The following is a 15,999-nucleotide window of genomic DNA, read 5'->3' as shown; positions in this document are numbered from 1 at the left end:
CATAACGAGGTACCATCTCACACCAGTCAGAATGGCCAACATTAAAAAGTCTACAAATAACAAATGCTGGAGAGGATGTGGAGAAAACAGAAATTTCTTATACTATTGGTATGAATGTAAATTGGTGCAGCCACTATGGAAAACAGTAGACAGGGTCCTCAAAAAATAAAAAATAGTTTTCATATGATCCTACAGCCCCACTCTGGGGCACATATCCAGACAAAACTATAATTTGAGAAGATATATATATTGAAAATTCATTTACAGTAGCCAAGACATGGAAACAGCCTAAATGGCCATCAACAGAGGAGTGGATAAAGATGATGGTACATCTATACAATGGCATACCACTCAGCCATAAAAAAGAATAAAGTAATGTCATTTGCAGCAATATGGATGGACCTAGACATTATCTCCTGAGTGAAGGAAGTCAGAATGAGAAAGGCAAATACCCATGACTGAATGCCCATGCCTTCCAAACTGAACTCCAGAAAGAGGCCAGAAAGATATCTCAAAATTAACATAGTCCCAAATGTGCCTCCTAACAATACTTATTCCACCCAATGTCTTTTTGGTTGATTGCAACTCAATTTTCCCAGATTCTTAGGCCAAAAAATGTGGAGTCATTCTTGACTCTTCTTTTCCTCTCACCTTATATGAAACTTATTTTTTAATAATTCTCTAAGCTCTCCCTCAGAAATATATCCAGGACTTCCCTGATGGTCCAGTGATTAAGAATCTGCCTGCCACTGCAGGGGACATGGGTTCGATCCCTGGTTGGGTAAGATTCCACATGCTGCGGAGCAACTAAGCCCATGCACCACAAGTACTGAAGCCCAAGTACTCTACAGTCCATCCTCCACAACAAGAGAAGCCACCACAATGAGAAGCCTGTGTACAACAACTAGAGAGTAGCCCCTGCTTGCTGCAACTAGAGAAAGCCCACACACAGCAATGAAGACACAGAGAAGCCAAAAATAAATGTTTTTAAAAGATAAAAAGATTCCTAGAAGTGGGCAAAGGATCTGAATTGACAAATTTTTCAGAAAAGAGCATGTATAAATGGCCAATAAGCCAATAAGCACACAAAAAGATGCTGAGCTTCATTAGCCATCAGGGAAAGGCAAATCAAATTGCAATGAGATACCACTCCACACCCACTAGGATGGCTGGAATAAGAAAGACAGACAATAACAAGTGCTGGTGAGGACGATTAGAAATTGAAACTTCATACACTGTTGATGAACATGTAAAATTATGCAGCCACTCTGGAACAGTCTGGCAGTTCCTCAATAGCTTAAACAGACAGTTCCCCCTTGACCCACTAATTCTACTCCGGTATATGTGTATAATCAAGACAAGTAAAAATACATGTCTATATACATGTACATAAATGTTCACAGCAGTATTATTTGTAATAGCCAAAAAATGGAAATGTCCACCAAAAATATGTGCTCTATTCATACAACATAATATTATTCAAAAGTAAAAGGAATAAAGTAATAATACATGCTACAGAGTAGATCAACTTTGAAAACAATGTGCTAAATGAAAGAAGTTGATCACACAGCACCATGTATTGTATGATTTGGTTTATGTGAAATGTCCAGAATACGCAAATCTATAGAGACAGAAAGTAAATCAGTAGTTTTGGGGGCTGCAGAACTGGCGATTTTTGGCTTGAAAAAAGAAGTATCAGTTGCTCAGTTATGTTTGACTCTTTGCAATCACATGGATTGTAACCAACCAGGCTCCTCTGTCCATGGAATTTTCCAGGTGAGAATACTGGAGTGGGTAGCCATTCCCTTCCTGACCCAGGGACTGGACCCAGGGATTGAACCCAGGTCTCCCACATTGCAGGTAGATTCTTTACTATCTGAGTCACCAGGGAAGTCCCAAGAATACTGGAGTAGGAAACCATTCCCTTCTCCAGGGGATCTTTTGTGAGGGCTGGGGAAGTATTGGCTTAGGGGTACAGATTTCTTCTGGGATAATGAAAATCTTCTAAAACTGATTGTAGTAATAGATGCACAGTTGTGTGAATACATTCAAGGCCATTGAATTGCACATTTTAAATGAGTGAACTGTTGTGTGTGTGTGTATTTTAAAGGATCTCTCTGTATGTTGCACTGAGAAAAGAAATGGGAGTGTCAAAGGGGCAAACTTGGAAGTAAGAATTCCAGGAAGGACACTTCATAGGTGGTAGTGGTCTGTCTAGTACTAACAGTGGATATGGTGAAAGCAACTGGATTCTAGATGTATTTTGAAGGCCAACCAGACATTCTGATGAATTAGGAGCAGGGTGAATGAAAAATACAGGGGTTAAAGATGACTCTCAATTTTATTCTGAGCAACTGGAGGGCCAGAGCTGCTGTTAACTGAGATGGAGAGGGCTGAAGGTGAAGCAGTTTGGGGGAGAACGTTAGGACTTGGATCTCAGCATACTCATCTCGGTTTCAGTAGATGCTTTCTCAGGTTAAAGTGATCGCTCTCCTCGTCTTTGTTTACTGAGGGTTATTCAAATAAGTGACGAATTTTATCAGTTTTCCTGAATTTGAGGTGAATACACATTTTCTTCTTTTATCTGTTAATGCCGTGAAACACACAAGCAGATTTTCTAATGTTAAACCTTTATTCTGGGACTGCCCTGGAGGAGGGGACCAAGGTTCAATCTCTGGTCCAGGAAAATCCCATGTATCTCAGAGGAGCTAAGCCCATGCCCTGCAACTACTGAGCCCAAGCTCTAGAGCCCTCAAGCCACAACTACTGAAGCCCATGTACCCTAGAGCCCATGTTCCACAACAAGAGAAGCCACCACAATAAGAAACCCATGAACAGCTACAGAGTAGCTCCCACTCACCACAACTAGAGAAAGCCTGCACATAGCAACAAAGACCCAGCGTAGCCATAAATAAATAAAAGTTTGAAAAACCTTCATTCTATTCCCAAATAAACTTTACATAATCATAATCTGATTTTGTTTCTCTGTTGTTATCATATTTTTGTTGTTATCAGTTTTAATACATTGTTGGACTTGGTTTGTTAATATTTATTTAGGATTTTGCATTTCTTATAAACGAGATTGGTTAGTAATTTCTCCTATTCAAATTGTTCTTGTCTCATATAATTATTTGAACTGCTCTCCATGTTTTTTTCTTGGAATAGTTTGCTTCATAGTTTGTATGAGAATAGTTTGTATAAGATAGGATACATTCATACCTTGAGTGTTCAGTAGAATTCACCTATATGACAAACTTTATGTGTGTTTGTTGGTTTTGATTTTTTATGGATAGAATTTTAACTACTGAATCAAATATTATTAAGGTTGTAAGTTAATACACATATAAACTTATTTTTCAAAATTGCCCATTTTATCTGTTTTTTAGAATATGGGTATGAAGTTATTCAGAAAGTTCTCTTTTTTAAAAAAAAATCTAATATAATGTTTATTTGTAATTTCTCTATTTTTTGTGTATTCATCAGTCTCACAAGAGTTTTATCAACTTAATTTTTTATAAAACCAATTTTTGTTTGGTTTTTGATCTACTTTCTTGGTTCTTTGCTTTCTATTTTATTAATTCATGCTCCATATTAAAAACTATATAAATGTAAATGGCCTAAACACCCCCCATTAAAGGGAAAAAAATCATTATATTTGGTGAAAAGACAAGATAAAACTATGTGCTATCTACTAGAAATTTTAAATTTTCTTTCAAATTTCTAATTATACTTTAGTTATAAAGACAAAGATAATTAAAAATAACAGGATGGGAAAATAGCATGTAAACACTAATCAAAAGAAAATCTAGAGTAAATATCTTATAATAACCATTATAATCCATTATAATCTTATAATGGAAAAAATATGAAAAAGGATATATATACATATATATAAAACAATCATTTTGCTGTACAACAGAAACTAACACAACATTACAAATCAACTATACTTCAATAAATACATTTTCAAAAAAGAAAGCCTAGAGTGACTATATTCATATAAGACAAAGTAGGTTTCAGAACCAGGAATACTACCAGGGATAAAGAAGAACATTTTACCGTGATAATGTCAATTAATTAAAAGCATAAAATAAAACTAAAAGTATACGCATCTTATAGAATAGCTTCAAAACATATGAATTCAAAAAACTGATAGACCTGGAAAAATAGAAAAATCCAATTAGACTTGGAGATTTCAACATACTTTTGTCAGTAACTGACAGAGCAAGTAGAGGCTCAATGTAGATACAGACTTAAATACCATGGCCAACAAACTTGACTAAAGTAACACTTATAAAACACTTCCTAACAACTGCAGAACACATGTTGTTTTAAAACCCCCATGAAACATTCACCCGGATAGTCCATTTGTTGTTTAGTTGATAAGCTGTGTCTCACTCTTGTGACCTCAAGGACTGTAGCCCACCAGGCTCCTCTGTCCAAGGGATTTTCCTGGCAAGAATCCTGGAGTGGGTTGCCATTTCCTCCTTCCTGGGATCTTACTGACCCAGGGACTGAACCCGAGTCTCCTGCATTGGCAGGCAGGTTCTTTACTATTGAGCTACCAGGGAAACCCTTCTAGCCCAAGATGGACGCGTCATGGTGGAGAGTTTTGACAAAACATGGTCCACTGGGGAAGGGAAGGAGAACCATGTCAGTATTCTTGCCTTGAGAACCCCATGAACAGTGTCAAAAGCACAGGGTAGGCATGCAGTAAATACATGTGGGATGAATGAAAGGCTGTATAAACGGAGACCGAAAGCATGACGGGGGTTCTCTTAGGAAAGCAGAGATGTCAAAGGGAAAGGGTTCCCAGAAAAACAAGGGGCATGGAGAAGGGCGCTAGCCCCTCAGTGTCCCGTTTTCCAGGCAGATTCACCAGCTGCCTTGCCCAGAGTGGCAGCATGCCATTGATCAGCAGGCAGGCACTGAGGAACTGGACCCAAGTTCTCTTTCAACGGCATCTTCAGCACCTCTCCGGGTTCACACTCATCATCCGCTTATTCTCCATCTGCTCTCCAGGGCTCAGGGAGCATGTCTCAGGGAGCACGGCTCAGGCCTGGGTGCTGGTATCCTGCCTGGGGCGGCTGCTCCACTTCCTGTCCTTTGCATTCTACTGCTGCTGCTCCCAGGGGTTGATCTCCAGCAAGTGCTGCTTCACACAGCTGGTGATCTCATGGCCCACGTGCTAGATGAAGATGCAGCTGTCTCCGGATACTGTGATCAATCCTAGGTGAACTTCATGCTGGTTACGATTTCTGAATGGCCGAGTATCTTGGCAACGTACTCATCCATATTCCGGGTCATAAAACTAGTTTGAAGAAGAATAAGAGAATTTAAATCATATACAATATGTTCCCTGACCATCACTGAAATTAGAAATAAATATTGAATCAGAAAAAGATATCTGGAAAATAACCAAATGTTTGTAAATTAAGTAATACAATCTTAAATAACCTATTGCTTCAAAGAAGAAATAACAGGGATATTGGAAATATTTTGCACTGAGTAAAAATAAAATCATAACATATAAAAATGTGTGGAATGTACCTAAAATAGTGCTTAGAAAAACTTTCAGCATTAAGTGCTTACATTAGAAAAGAGAAAAAAGGTCCCAAATCAATGAAGTAAGTTTACACGCTTAGAAACTGGAAACAAAAGAGCAAATTAAGATCAAAATAAGCAGAAAGAAGAAAATAAAATAAAGAGTGGAAATCAATGAAAGAAAATAGAAATGCAACTGAGAAAATCAATAACACCAAAAGCTGGTTCTTTGAAAATATCAATAAAATTGATAAACTTCTAGAAAAAATTAAAATGTCCAATATCAGGAATTAAGTAGGAGAAACCAAACATAGCCTGGTGGGAGGGATAATAAAAGAATATTATGAAAAACTTTATAGTAACAAGACCAGAAACTTAGAAGGAATGGACACAAATTACCAAAGGTCACTCAAGATGAAATGGATTTAATTTCTGAAATTTAATTTAATTTAATGTCAATAAAAGACATTAGATTTGTAGTTTAAGACCTTCCAACAAAGAACATTTCAGGTCCTGCTGGCACTACTCATGAATTTGACCAAACATTTAAAGGAAAAAATGAATTGTCCACAAGGTTTTCCAGAAAACAGAAGAGGAAGTCATTTCATTTTATGAGGTCTTCATTCCTCTACACCAATATCAGGCAAGATTACCGAAAAAGTTTGCAGATCAATATTAGTAATGAACATAGCACAAAAAGCAAATTTAATGCATCATGACAAGTGGGGAATGCCAGGTTTAACATGTGAAAATCAGTCATGGCAATTAACATATTAGCTGACTGTGGTGGCCCTGGAAAGAGTCCCTAAAGGGTATCACGTCAAATTCCTAGGGTCTGTAATGGTGATGTTATTTAGAAGAAGGGTCTTTGCAGATGTGATTAAGTTAAGGAACCTGAAATGAGGAGATAACTGGATTATTCGGGTAGTCCCTAAATCCAGTGACCAGTGTCCTTATAAGACAAAAGCAGAAGAGAGCTTCCCTGGTGGTCTGTGTGTGTTAGTCACTGGGTCACTCTTTGTGGGCCACTCTTTGTGGCCCCATGGATTGCAGCCTGCCAGGCTCCGCTGTCTATGGAATTCTCCAGGAAAGAATACTGGAGTGGGTTGCCATTTTCTCCTTCAGGGGATCTTCCCAACCCAGGGACTGAACCCACATCTACTGTGTCTTCTGTACTGGCAGGCAGATTCTTCACCATCTGAACCACGAGAAACTTCCCTGGTGGTCTAGTGGTTGAGAATTTGCCTGCCAAGGAAGGGATCATGGATTTGATCCCTGGCCCAGCAAATTCCCATATGCCATGAAACAACTAAGCTCCGTGTGCTACAACTACTGAGCCAGTACTCTAGAGCTCAGGATCCACAATTACTGAGCCCCCTTGCCTCCAAGTACTGAAGCCCATGCACCTACAACCTGTGTTGTGCAACAAGAGAAGCCACTGCAATGAGAAGCCTGCCCCACTGTACTGAAGAGTAGCCCCTGCTCACTGAACTAGAGAAAGTTCAAGCACGGCAATGAAGACCCAGAACAACCAAAAATAAGTAAATAAATAAATGAATCTTAAAGAGAGAGAGAGAAAGGCAGAGGGATATTTGAGACACGTAAGAGGAGACAAAAGACATCAGGGAGTTGACTGACATGACTACAAGCCAAGGGACACCAGGGACACCAGAAGCTGGAAGAACCAAAGAACGGAACCTTCCCTAGACCATTTAGAGGGAGTATAGCCTTGCTGATATTTTGATTCCAGACTTGTGGTCTTCGGAGCTGTGAGAGAACAAATTTCTGTTATTTTAAGCCCCCCAGCTTGTAGTAATTTGTTATGGCAGTTCCAGGAAACTCATACACTAACTACAAAAGAAAAACCTTCTGACCATCTCTTTTGATGCAAAAAAAAAATTTTTTTTTTACAAAATTCAATACCTAGTCATCATTTTTTCTAAAACAAAAGAAAAAGAAGAACTCTCAGCAAACTAGAACACTGAAGTAGAAATGGAACTTCCATGGGCTTCCCTGGTGGCTCAGTGGTAAAGAATCCACCTGCCATTCAGGAGACATGGGTTCAATCCCTGATCTGGGAAGATCCCACATGCTGCAAAGCAACTAGGCCCACAAGCCACAGCTATTGAGCCTGTGCTCTAGAGTCCAGGATCTGCAACTACTGAGCCCATGCACTGCCATTACTGAAGCTCTCATGCCCTAGAAATCGTGCTCCGCAACAAGAGAAACCATTGCAATGAGAAGCCCACACACCACAACTAGAGAGTAGCCCCTGCTCACTGCAATGAGAGAAAAGCCTTCGCAGCAACGAAGACCCAGCACAGCTAAAAGTAAATATATAAAATTGTATATATGAAAAGAAGAACTGAACTATCAAATCAATAGAAAAGCACTCCTTCAAAATAAGAAGGGATTACATATATTCATTAAAAAAAAAAACTTAAAAAAAAGAAGTGGAACTTCCTCAATCCCATAAAAGAGGCAACTACAGAAAACCTACAACTAATATCACGTTCAGTGGTGAAAGATTGAGTTATCTCCTTCTTAGATTAGAAACAAGGCACAGATGTCCACTGTCACCCATCTTAAATAAGACTTAAAGGAAATCCTATCCAGCACAATAAAACATGGATGGGAAATGAAATGCAAACTTCACTTCTTAAAGAAAGAAGCAAAACTATTCAGAGATGACATAATTGCTCCTACACAGAATCCTAATGAATCTAGAAAAAATAATAGAATTAATATGTGAGTCTATTAAGGTTACGGGATGTAAGGTCAATATATAAAACTCAATAGCAAAAAAAAAAAACAACCAAAAAACTCAATAGAATTAACAAAAAATTGGAAATTGATATTAATGAATGATAACATTTATGTTTTAAGTTAAACTACAGTAGTTAAAGCACTTATGAATAATTTGGACTTCAACTTTTTTTTTTTGGCTAAGCTGGGTCTTCATTGGAGGGAGCAGGTTTAGCTGCTCTGCGGTATGTGGGATCTCAGCTCCCGAACCAGGGATCAAATTGGAGTCCCCTTCCCTGGAAGAAGGACTCTTAACCACTGGACCTTCAGGGAAGTCCAGCAATAATATTTAAAATAGCATTAAAATATGAAATATTTAGGAATAAATTTAACAGAAACGATGTGCAAGGCCCATACCTTATAAACCAAACAACATTTCTGAAAAAATTAAAAACCCAAATAAATGAGGAGAGATACTGCTATGATCTGACTGTTACCCCTCTAAAATTTATATGTTGAAATCCTAATGTGATAGTATTAGGAGATGGGGCCTTTGGGGGTGACTAGGTCATGAGGGTGGAGACCTCATAAATGGGATTAGTGTCCTTATAAAGGAGACCCCAGAGAGTTCCCTCACCCCTTTCTTTATGTGAGGATACAATGAGAAGCCTGCAACTGAAAGAGGGCCCTTGCTCAACCATGCTGGCACCCTGATGTCAGACTTCGAGCCTCTAAAACTGTGAGAAATAAAATTCTTCTGTTTATAAGCCACTCAATCTGTGATTTTTTTTTTTTGTTATAGCAAACTTAATGGAATAAGACCAGTACCATGTTCAAGAGCTAGAATACTCATATTGCTAACATGTCAATTTTCTCCCAATTGATCTATGGATTCAATGCAACCCCAGCAAGATTTTTAAAAGGGAACTCACAAGCTGTGTAAAAAATGTTTATAGAGGGCTTCCCTGGTGGCTCAGTGGTAAAGAATCCACCTGCCAATGCAGAAGACACAGGTTCGACCCCTGGTCCAGGGAGATCCCACATGCGCAAAGCAACTAAGCCCATGTGCCACAACTACTGAGCCTGAGCTGCAGAGCCTAAGAGTCACAACTACCGAGCCACACGCCATAACTGTTAAGCCCACGTGCCCTAGAGCCCATGCTCTGCAACAAGAGAAGCCACCACCATGAAAAGCCTGCACACTGCAACTAGTGTAGCTCCCGCTTGCCACACTAGAGAAAAGTCTGTGTAGCAACAAAAGACCAGCACAGCCAAAAATAAATGAATAAAAATTCAAAAATATATATGAAAAACTACGGGGAACTGGTAGCACCAAAATGTCACTCTGGCCACTGCTGTGTAGAAGGGATGGGAGCGACATGAGGAGAAGTAGGAAGGCCAGTTAGGAGACACTTGCTGAGAACCCAGGCTAGAGACTGTGGCAACAGTGGAAATGAAGATGGAGAAAATGGGCAGTGTTGAGAGAGGTTCAGGAGATAAACACCAAGAGATTTTGGAGATTAAGCACGGAGGTAGGGGGACCAAGAACGGTTCCCGGGACTTCCCTGGTGTCCAGTGGTGAAGAATCCACCCGCCAAGGCAGGGGGCACAGAGTCGACCCCTGGCGGGGGAATATCCCACATGCTGTGGGTCAGCTAAGCCCCACAACCACTGAAACTCACTCACCAAACAAAGGGCAGCCCTGGCTCCCTGCAACTGGAGAAAGCCTGCACACAGCTAAGAAGACCCAGTGCAGCCAAAAAAACATTAATTAAAAAAAAAAAGAATGGCTTCCAGATCTCTTATTTGGGAAAATGAGTGGATAGAGAAGGCATTCATTGTGAAAGGGAACCCAAGAAAACTAGTTTTAAGACGTGAAATAATGATGTCCTCTAATGGCATGGTAGGTTAAAGGATCCGCCGACATAAATAAAAGGACTTGTTCATTAAGAGACATTCTGGACCAGAGGTTCACATTCAGGAGGTATCAGCACAGAGAGGGCCACCGAAGACAGAAGTGGATACAGCACCCAGGAGGTGTATCGGGCAGGAACAGGGGATCCAAGGTCAACCTACGGAAGTGTTCTAAGCATGTGGAGAATGAGCTTAATGGGGATAAAGTATTAGGAGAAACTAGTTTGGGAATTACTGCTTTAGTCTTGTAATGGTAGCTTAAGACTCAGGCAAAGGAAGTGTAGACACTTGGACTGATTCCAGTGATATTTAGGACTTCTACTCAGGTATGGGCAAGGAGCTCCTATTGGATCAACCCTTCTGCAGAACACTACTGCAAATTCTGGACCAAACACTGAAAAAAGCACCTACTTAAAGGCTCTGGAAGGAAACCAAAAGCAATACTGGAGGGGCATCAACACTTGAAAGAATGGAACTGCATTAGCTACTTCTCATTTTTTATGGTTTCTAGCCTGAGGGAAGGCTGCAGTAACCACCATTCCAGATGGCTAAAATTCCAATAGAAAACTCATAGCTTTACTGGGCTGAAGAAACAGAGGACGATTTGTGACAAGCATAGCTGCTGGAAAGGAAGGACAGAAAACCTGGAAAGAACAGAAGCAGAGATGGAGTGCTCCAAATTCTGTGTATAAACTGCTCAAATCTTTGGCTGACTCATAAACAGTGCATGCACTGGCACCAAGTGAAGGCTAAAAGAACTGACCTGAGGTTTCAGCTGCTGCCCACTATGGGGAAGACAGAATTTGCAAACAGAATCCAGCCAAGTTAAATGTTGGCTTAATAAAAACACTGTTCAGAGGAAGATAATGGGATTCAGAGTCTCTGCAATATATCATTCACAGCTCAACATTATTAGACATACAAAAACATAGGAAAATGTGAGCCACTTTCAAGAGAAAAGATAATCAATGGAGGCTGACCCCAAGATAAACAAGACATTAGAACTAACAGACAAGGATGCTACAACAATTATTATAACTTGCATTGGACATTTAGGGCTGCTATAACAAATACCACGGACTAGATGGTTTACCTGCTGAAATTTACTTTTTCACAATTCCAGATGCTGGAAGTCCAAGATCAAGACGCCATGGGGTTGGTTTCTCTGGCTTGCAGATAGTTGCCTCATCTTTGCTATGTCCGCATAAGTCCTTTCCCCTGTCCATGCACACACCTGATTTCTCTTTCTTTTCTCATAAGGACTCCAATCCTACGGGTTTAGCATCTAACCATTATGACTTCGTTTAAACTTGTTGTTGTTCAGTCGCTCAGTCGTGTCCAACTCTTTGCAACCCCATGAACTGCAGCACCCCAGGCCTCCCTGTTCTTCATCATCTCCCGGAACTTGCTCAAACTCCTGTCCATTGAGTCAGTAATGCCATCCAACCATCTCATCCTCTGTCATCCTCTTCTCCTCCTTCAATCATTCCCAGCATCAGGGTCTTTTCTAACAAGTTAATTCTTCGCATGGGGTGGCCAAAGTATTGGAGTTTCAGCTTCAGCATCAGTCCTTCTAATGAATACTTAGGATTGATTTCCTTTAGGATTGACTGGTTTGACCTCTTTGCATTCCACAGGACTCTCAATAGTTTTTCCCAACACCACAGCTCAAAAGCACCAATTCTTTGGCATTCAGTGTTCTTTATGGTCCAACTCTCACATCTATACATGACTACTGGAAAAACCATAGCTTTGACTAGATGGACCTTTGTCAGCAAAGTAATGTCTCTGCTTTTTAATACACTGTCTAGGTTGGTCATAGCTTTTCTTCCAAGGAGCAAGCGTCTTTTAACTTCGTGGCTGAAGTCACCACCTGCAGTGATTTTGGAGGCCAAGAAAATAAAGTCTCTTGCTGTTTCCATTGTTTCCCCATCTATTTGCCATGAAGTAATGGGACCGGATGCCAAGACCGTAGTTTTTTGAATGTTGAGTTTTAAGCCAGCTTTTTCACTCTCCTCTTCCACATTCATCAAGAGGCTCTTTAGTTCCTCTTCACTTTCTGCCATAAGGGTGGAGTCATCTGCATATCTGAGGTTATTGATGTTTCTTCCGGACATCTTGATTCCAGCTTGTGCTTCACCCAGCCTGGCATTTTGCATGATGTACTCCACATATAAGTTAAATAAGCAGGGTGACAATATACAGCCTTGACAAACTCCTTCCCCAATTTGGAACCAGTCCGTTGTTCCATGTCCGGTTGCTTCTTGACCTGCATACAGGTTTCTCAGAAGGGAGGTAAGGTTGTCTGGTATTTCCATCTCTTGAAGAATTTTCCACAGTTTGTTGTGACCTGCACAGTCAAAGGGTTTAACGTAGTCAATGAAGCAGAAGTAGATGTTTTTCTGGAATTTTCTTGCTTTTTCTATGGCTAAATGGATGGTGGCAATTTGATCTCTGGTTCCTCTGCCTTTTCTAAATCCAGCTTGAACATCTGGAAGTTCTCGGTTCACATGTTGTTGAAGCCTGGCTGGAGAATTTTGAGTATTACTTTGCTAGCATGTGAGATGAGTGCATTTAACCTTAATTACCTCTTTAAAGGTTCTATCTCTAAACACAGACAGAGCTGGGAGTTAGAGCTGTAATACATGAATTAGGGGGCACAATTCAGTCCATAAAATAATTGTTCTCAAAGATAATATGTATATGAAGATAGATAGATAGATCTATTTAGACTACAGGATATCTCAGGACAGAGGACAGGTACAGAAACTAATAAAAAGAACCAAATGGAAATTCTAGAAAAACATAATTTAACTAAAAATTCAGAGCAGATCAAACACTGTAGAAGAAAAGATGAGTGAACTAGAAGATAGGATAATAAAACTCCCCAAACCGAAGCTCAGAGAGAAAAAAAACAAGCATGAAAAAAATGACTTCAGTAACTTATGGGACAAGATCACATGATCTAACATGAGTAATTGGGGTCTTAGAAGGAGAGGAAAGAGAGAATGGACAGAAAAATTTTTGAAGAAATGATGAATGGAATTTTCCTATAATTGGTGACATACAGATTCAAAAAAGTCAGGAAAACCTAAGCTGGGTAAGAACAAAGAAAACTACATTCAGGCACTTCATAGTCAAACTGTTAAAACCCAAAGATAAAGAGAGAGTCTTGAAAGCAGTCGAAGAAAAAGTGACACAATAGATATAGCACAACAAGGATCTGGAAGACACTGACTTCAGGGGCAAAGGAAGCCAGAGACGAGCCATGAATGGATGATACTGACTTCTTATCAGAAACAGTGGGGGCCAGAGGACAACAGAACACCATCTTTAGATTAAGAGGGAAGAAAGAAATCTATCAACCCCAAATTCTGTATTCAGTGAAAATCTTCAGAGCATATATTGCCAGCAAAACTTTGCTATGGAATTGCTAAAGGAAAGTCTTCTGACTAAGGAGTAACTGTATCTCCTGGAAAACTGAATTTTCAGAAAGAAATGAATGATATTGATAATGGTATATATATGTGTGTGTGTGTGTGTGTGTGTGTGTGTGTGTATGTGTATACATATATGTATACATATATATATGTGGGGAAATAGAAAAGAATATTTTCCTCTTAATTCTGTTAAAACACATTAACTATTTGAAGCAAAATTTAAATGGTTGTATTGATTGTGAGGTTTACAATGGGTGCAGATATAGCATACATGAAAACTAAAGCATACAGGATGGGGGTAGGGAGTAAATGGAACTGTACAGTTACAAGGTTTCTACATTTGGGGAGCGGCAGCATGGCATTAACTCCAAGTACACTGGGAAAGATTAAGGAGGCACAGTGCAACCCCCAGAGCATTTACTAAAGAAATACTACCCAGAGGTATCATTAAAATATTCAGTTTATACAAAAAAAGGCAGGAAAGGAGCAATACTGGAACAAAAAAAGGAAGGGCAAACAAAACAAATGGTAAAATGTTATACTTAAATCTAACCATTGAAATAATTACATCATTTGTCAGTGAACTAATAAACACTAATTAAAAGGCAAAAGTGGTCAGAGATTATCATACTAAGTGAAGTAAGTCATACAGAGGGAGATAAATATCATATGACATCACTTATTTGTGGAAACTAAAAAATGATACAAATGAACTTATTTACAAAACAGAAACAGATTCACAGATTTATAAAACAAACTTATAGTTACCAAAGGGGATGGAGAGGGAGGGATAAATCAGGAGGTTGGGATTAACATATACACCCTCGTGGTTCATATGGTAAAGAATCAGCCTGCAATGTGGGAGATCTGGGTTCGATCCTTGGGTTGGGAAGAACTCCTGGAGGAGGGCATGGCAGCCCACTCCAGTATTCTTGCCTGGAGAATCCCATGGACAGAGGAGCCTGGCGGGCTACAGTCCATAGAGTCGCACAGAGTCGGACACAACTAAAGCAACTAAGCGGCGGCAGTATCTATTTGAGTACGTACTTTCAATTCAAATTCAATATACAAAATAGACAATCAACAAGGACCTACTGTGTAGCAGGGAACTCTACTCAATACTCTGTAATAACCTACATGGGAAAAGAATCTGAAGAAGAATGGATATATGTATTGTTGTTGCTGTTGTTTTTGTTTAGTCTCCAAGTTGTGTCCTATTCTTTTGCAACCTCATGGACTGTAGCTCACCAGCTCCTCTGTCCAACATGTATGTGTGTGCATGCTCAGTTCAGTTCAGTTGCTCAGTCGTGTCTGACTCTCATGTGACGCCCTTGGCAGCACGCCAGGCTTCCCTGTCCATCACCAACTCCCAGAGTTTGCTCATGTCCATCACATTGGTGATGCCATCCAACAATCTCATCTTCTGTCGTCCCCTTCTCCTCCTGCCTTCAATCTTTCCCAGCATCAGGGTCTTTTCCAATGAGTCAGTTCTTCGCATCAGGTGGCCAAAGTATTGGAGTTTCAGCACTAGTCCTTCCAATGAATATTCAGGACTGATTTCCTTTAGGATGGACTGGTTGGATCTCCGTGCAGTCCAAGGGACTCTCAAGAATCTTCTCCAGCACCACAGTTCAAAAGCATCAATTCTATGGTGCTCAGCTTACTTTATAGTCCAACTCTCACATTCATACATGACTACTGGAAAAACCATATCTTTGACCAGACGGACCTTTGTCGGCAAAGTAATGTCTCTGCTTTTTAATATGCTGTCTAGGTTGATCATAGCTTTTCTTCCAAGGAGCAAGCGTCTTTTAACTTCATGGCTGCAGTCACCATCTGCAGTGATTTTGGAACCCCTAAACATAAACCCTCTCACTGTTTCCATTGTTTTCCCGTCTATTTGCCATGAAGTAATGGGACCGGATGCCATGATCTTAGTTTATCCGAATGTTGTGCTTTAAGCCAACTTTTTCACTCTCCTCTTTCACTTTCATCAAGAGGCTCTTTAGTTCCTCTTCACTTTCTGCCATAAGGGTGGTATCATCTGCGTATCTGAGGTTATTGATGTTTCTTCCAGCCATCTTGATTCCAGCTTGTGCTTCATCCAGCCTGGCATTTTGCATGATATACTCTGCATATAAGTTAAGTAAGTAGGGTGACAATATACAGCCTTGACATACTCCTTTCCCAACTTGGAACCAGTCTGTTGTTCCATGTCTGGTTCTAACTGTTGCTTCTTGACCTGCATACAGATTTCTCAGGAGGCAGGTCAAGTGTGCATGCTAAGTCACTTCAATTGTGTCCAATTCTGTATGACCCTGTGGACTGTAGCCTAACAGGCTCCTCTGTCCATGAG

This window comes from Moschus berezovskii, chromosome 27, assembly GCF_049115385.1.
Source record: "Moschus berezovskii isolate FMDL1 chromosome 27, NW_MosBer_1.0, whole genome shotgun sequence".
NCBI lineage: Eukaryota > Metazoa > Chordata > Mammalia > Artiodactyla > Moschidae > Moschus > Moschus berezovskii.
This window is presented reverse-complemented; position numbering follows the sequence as displayed.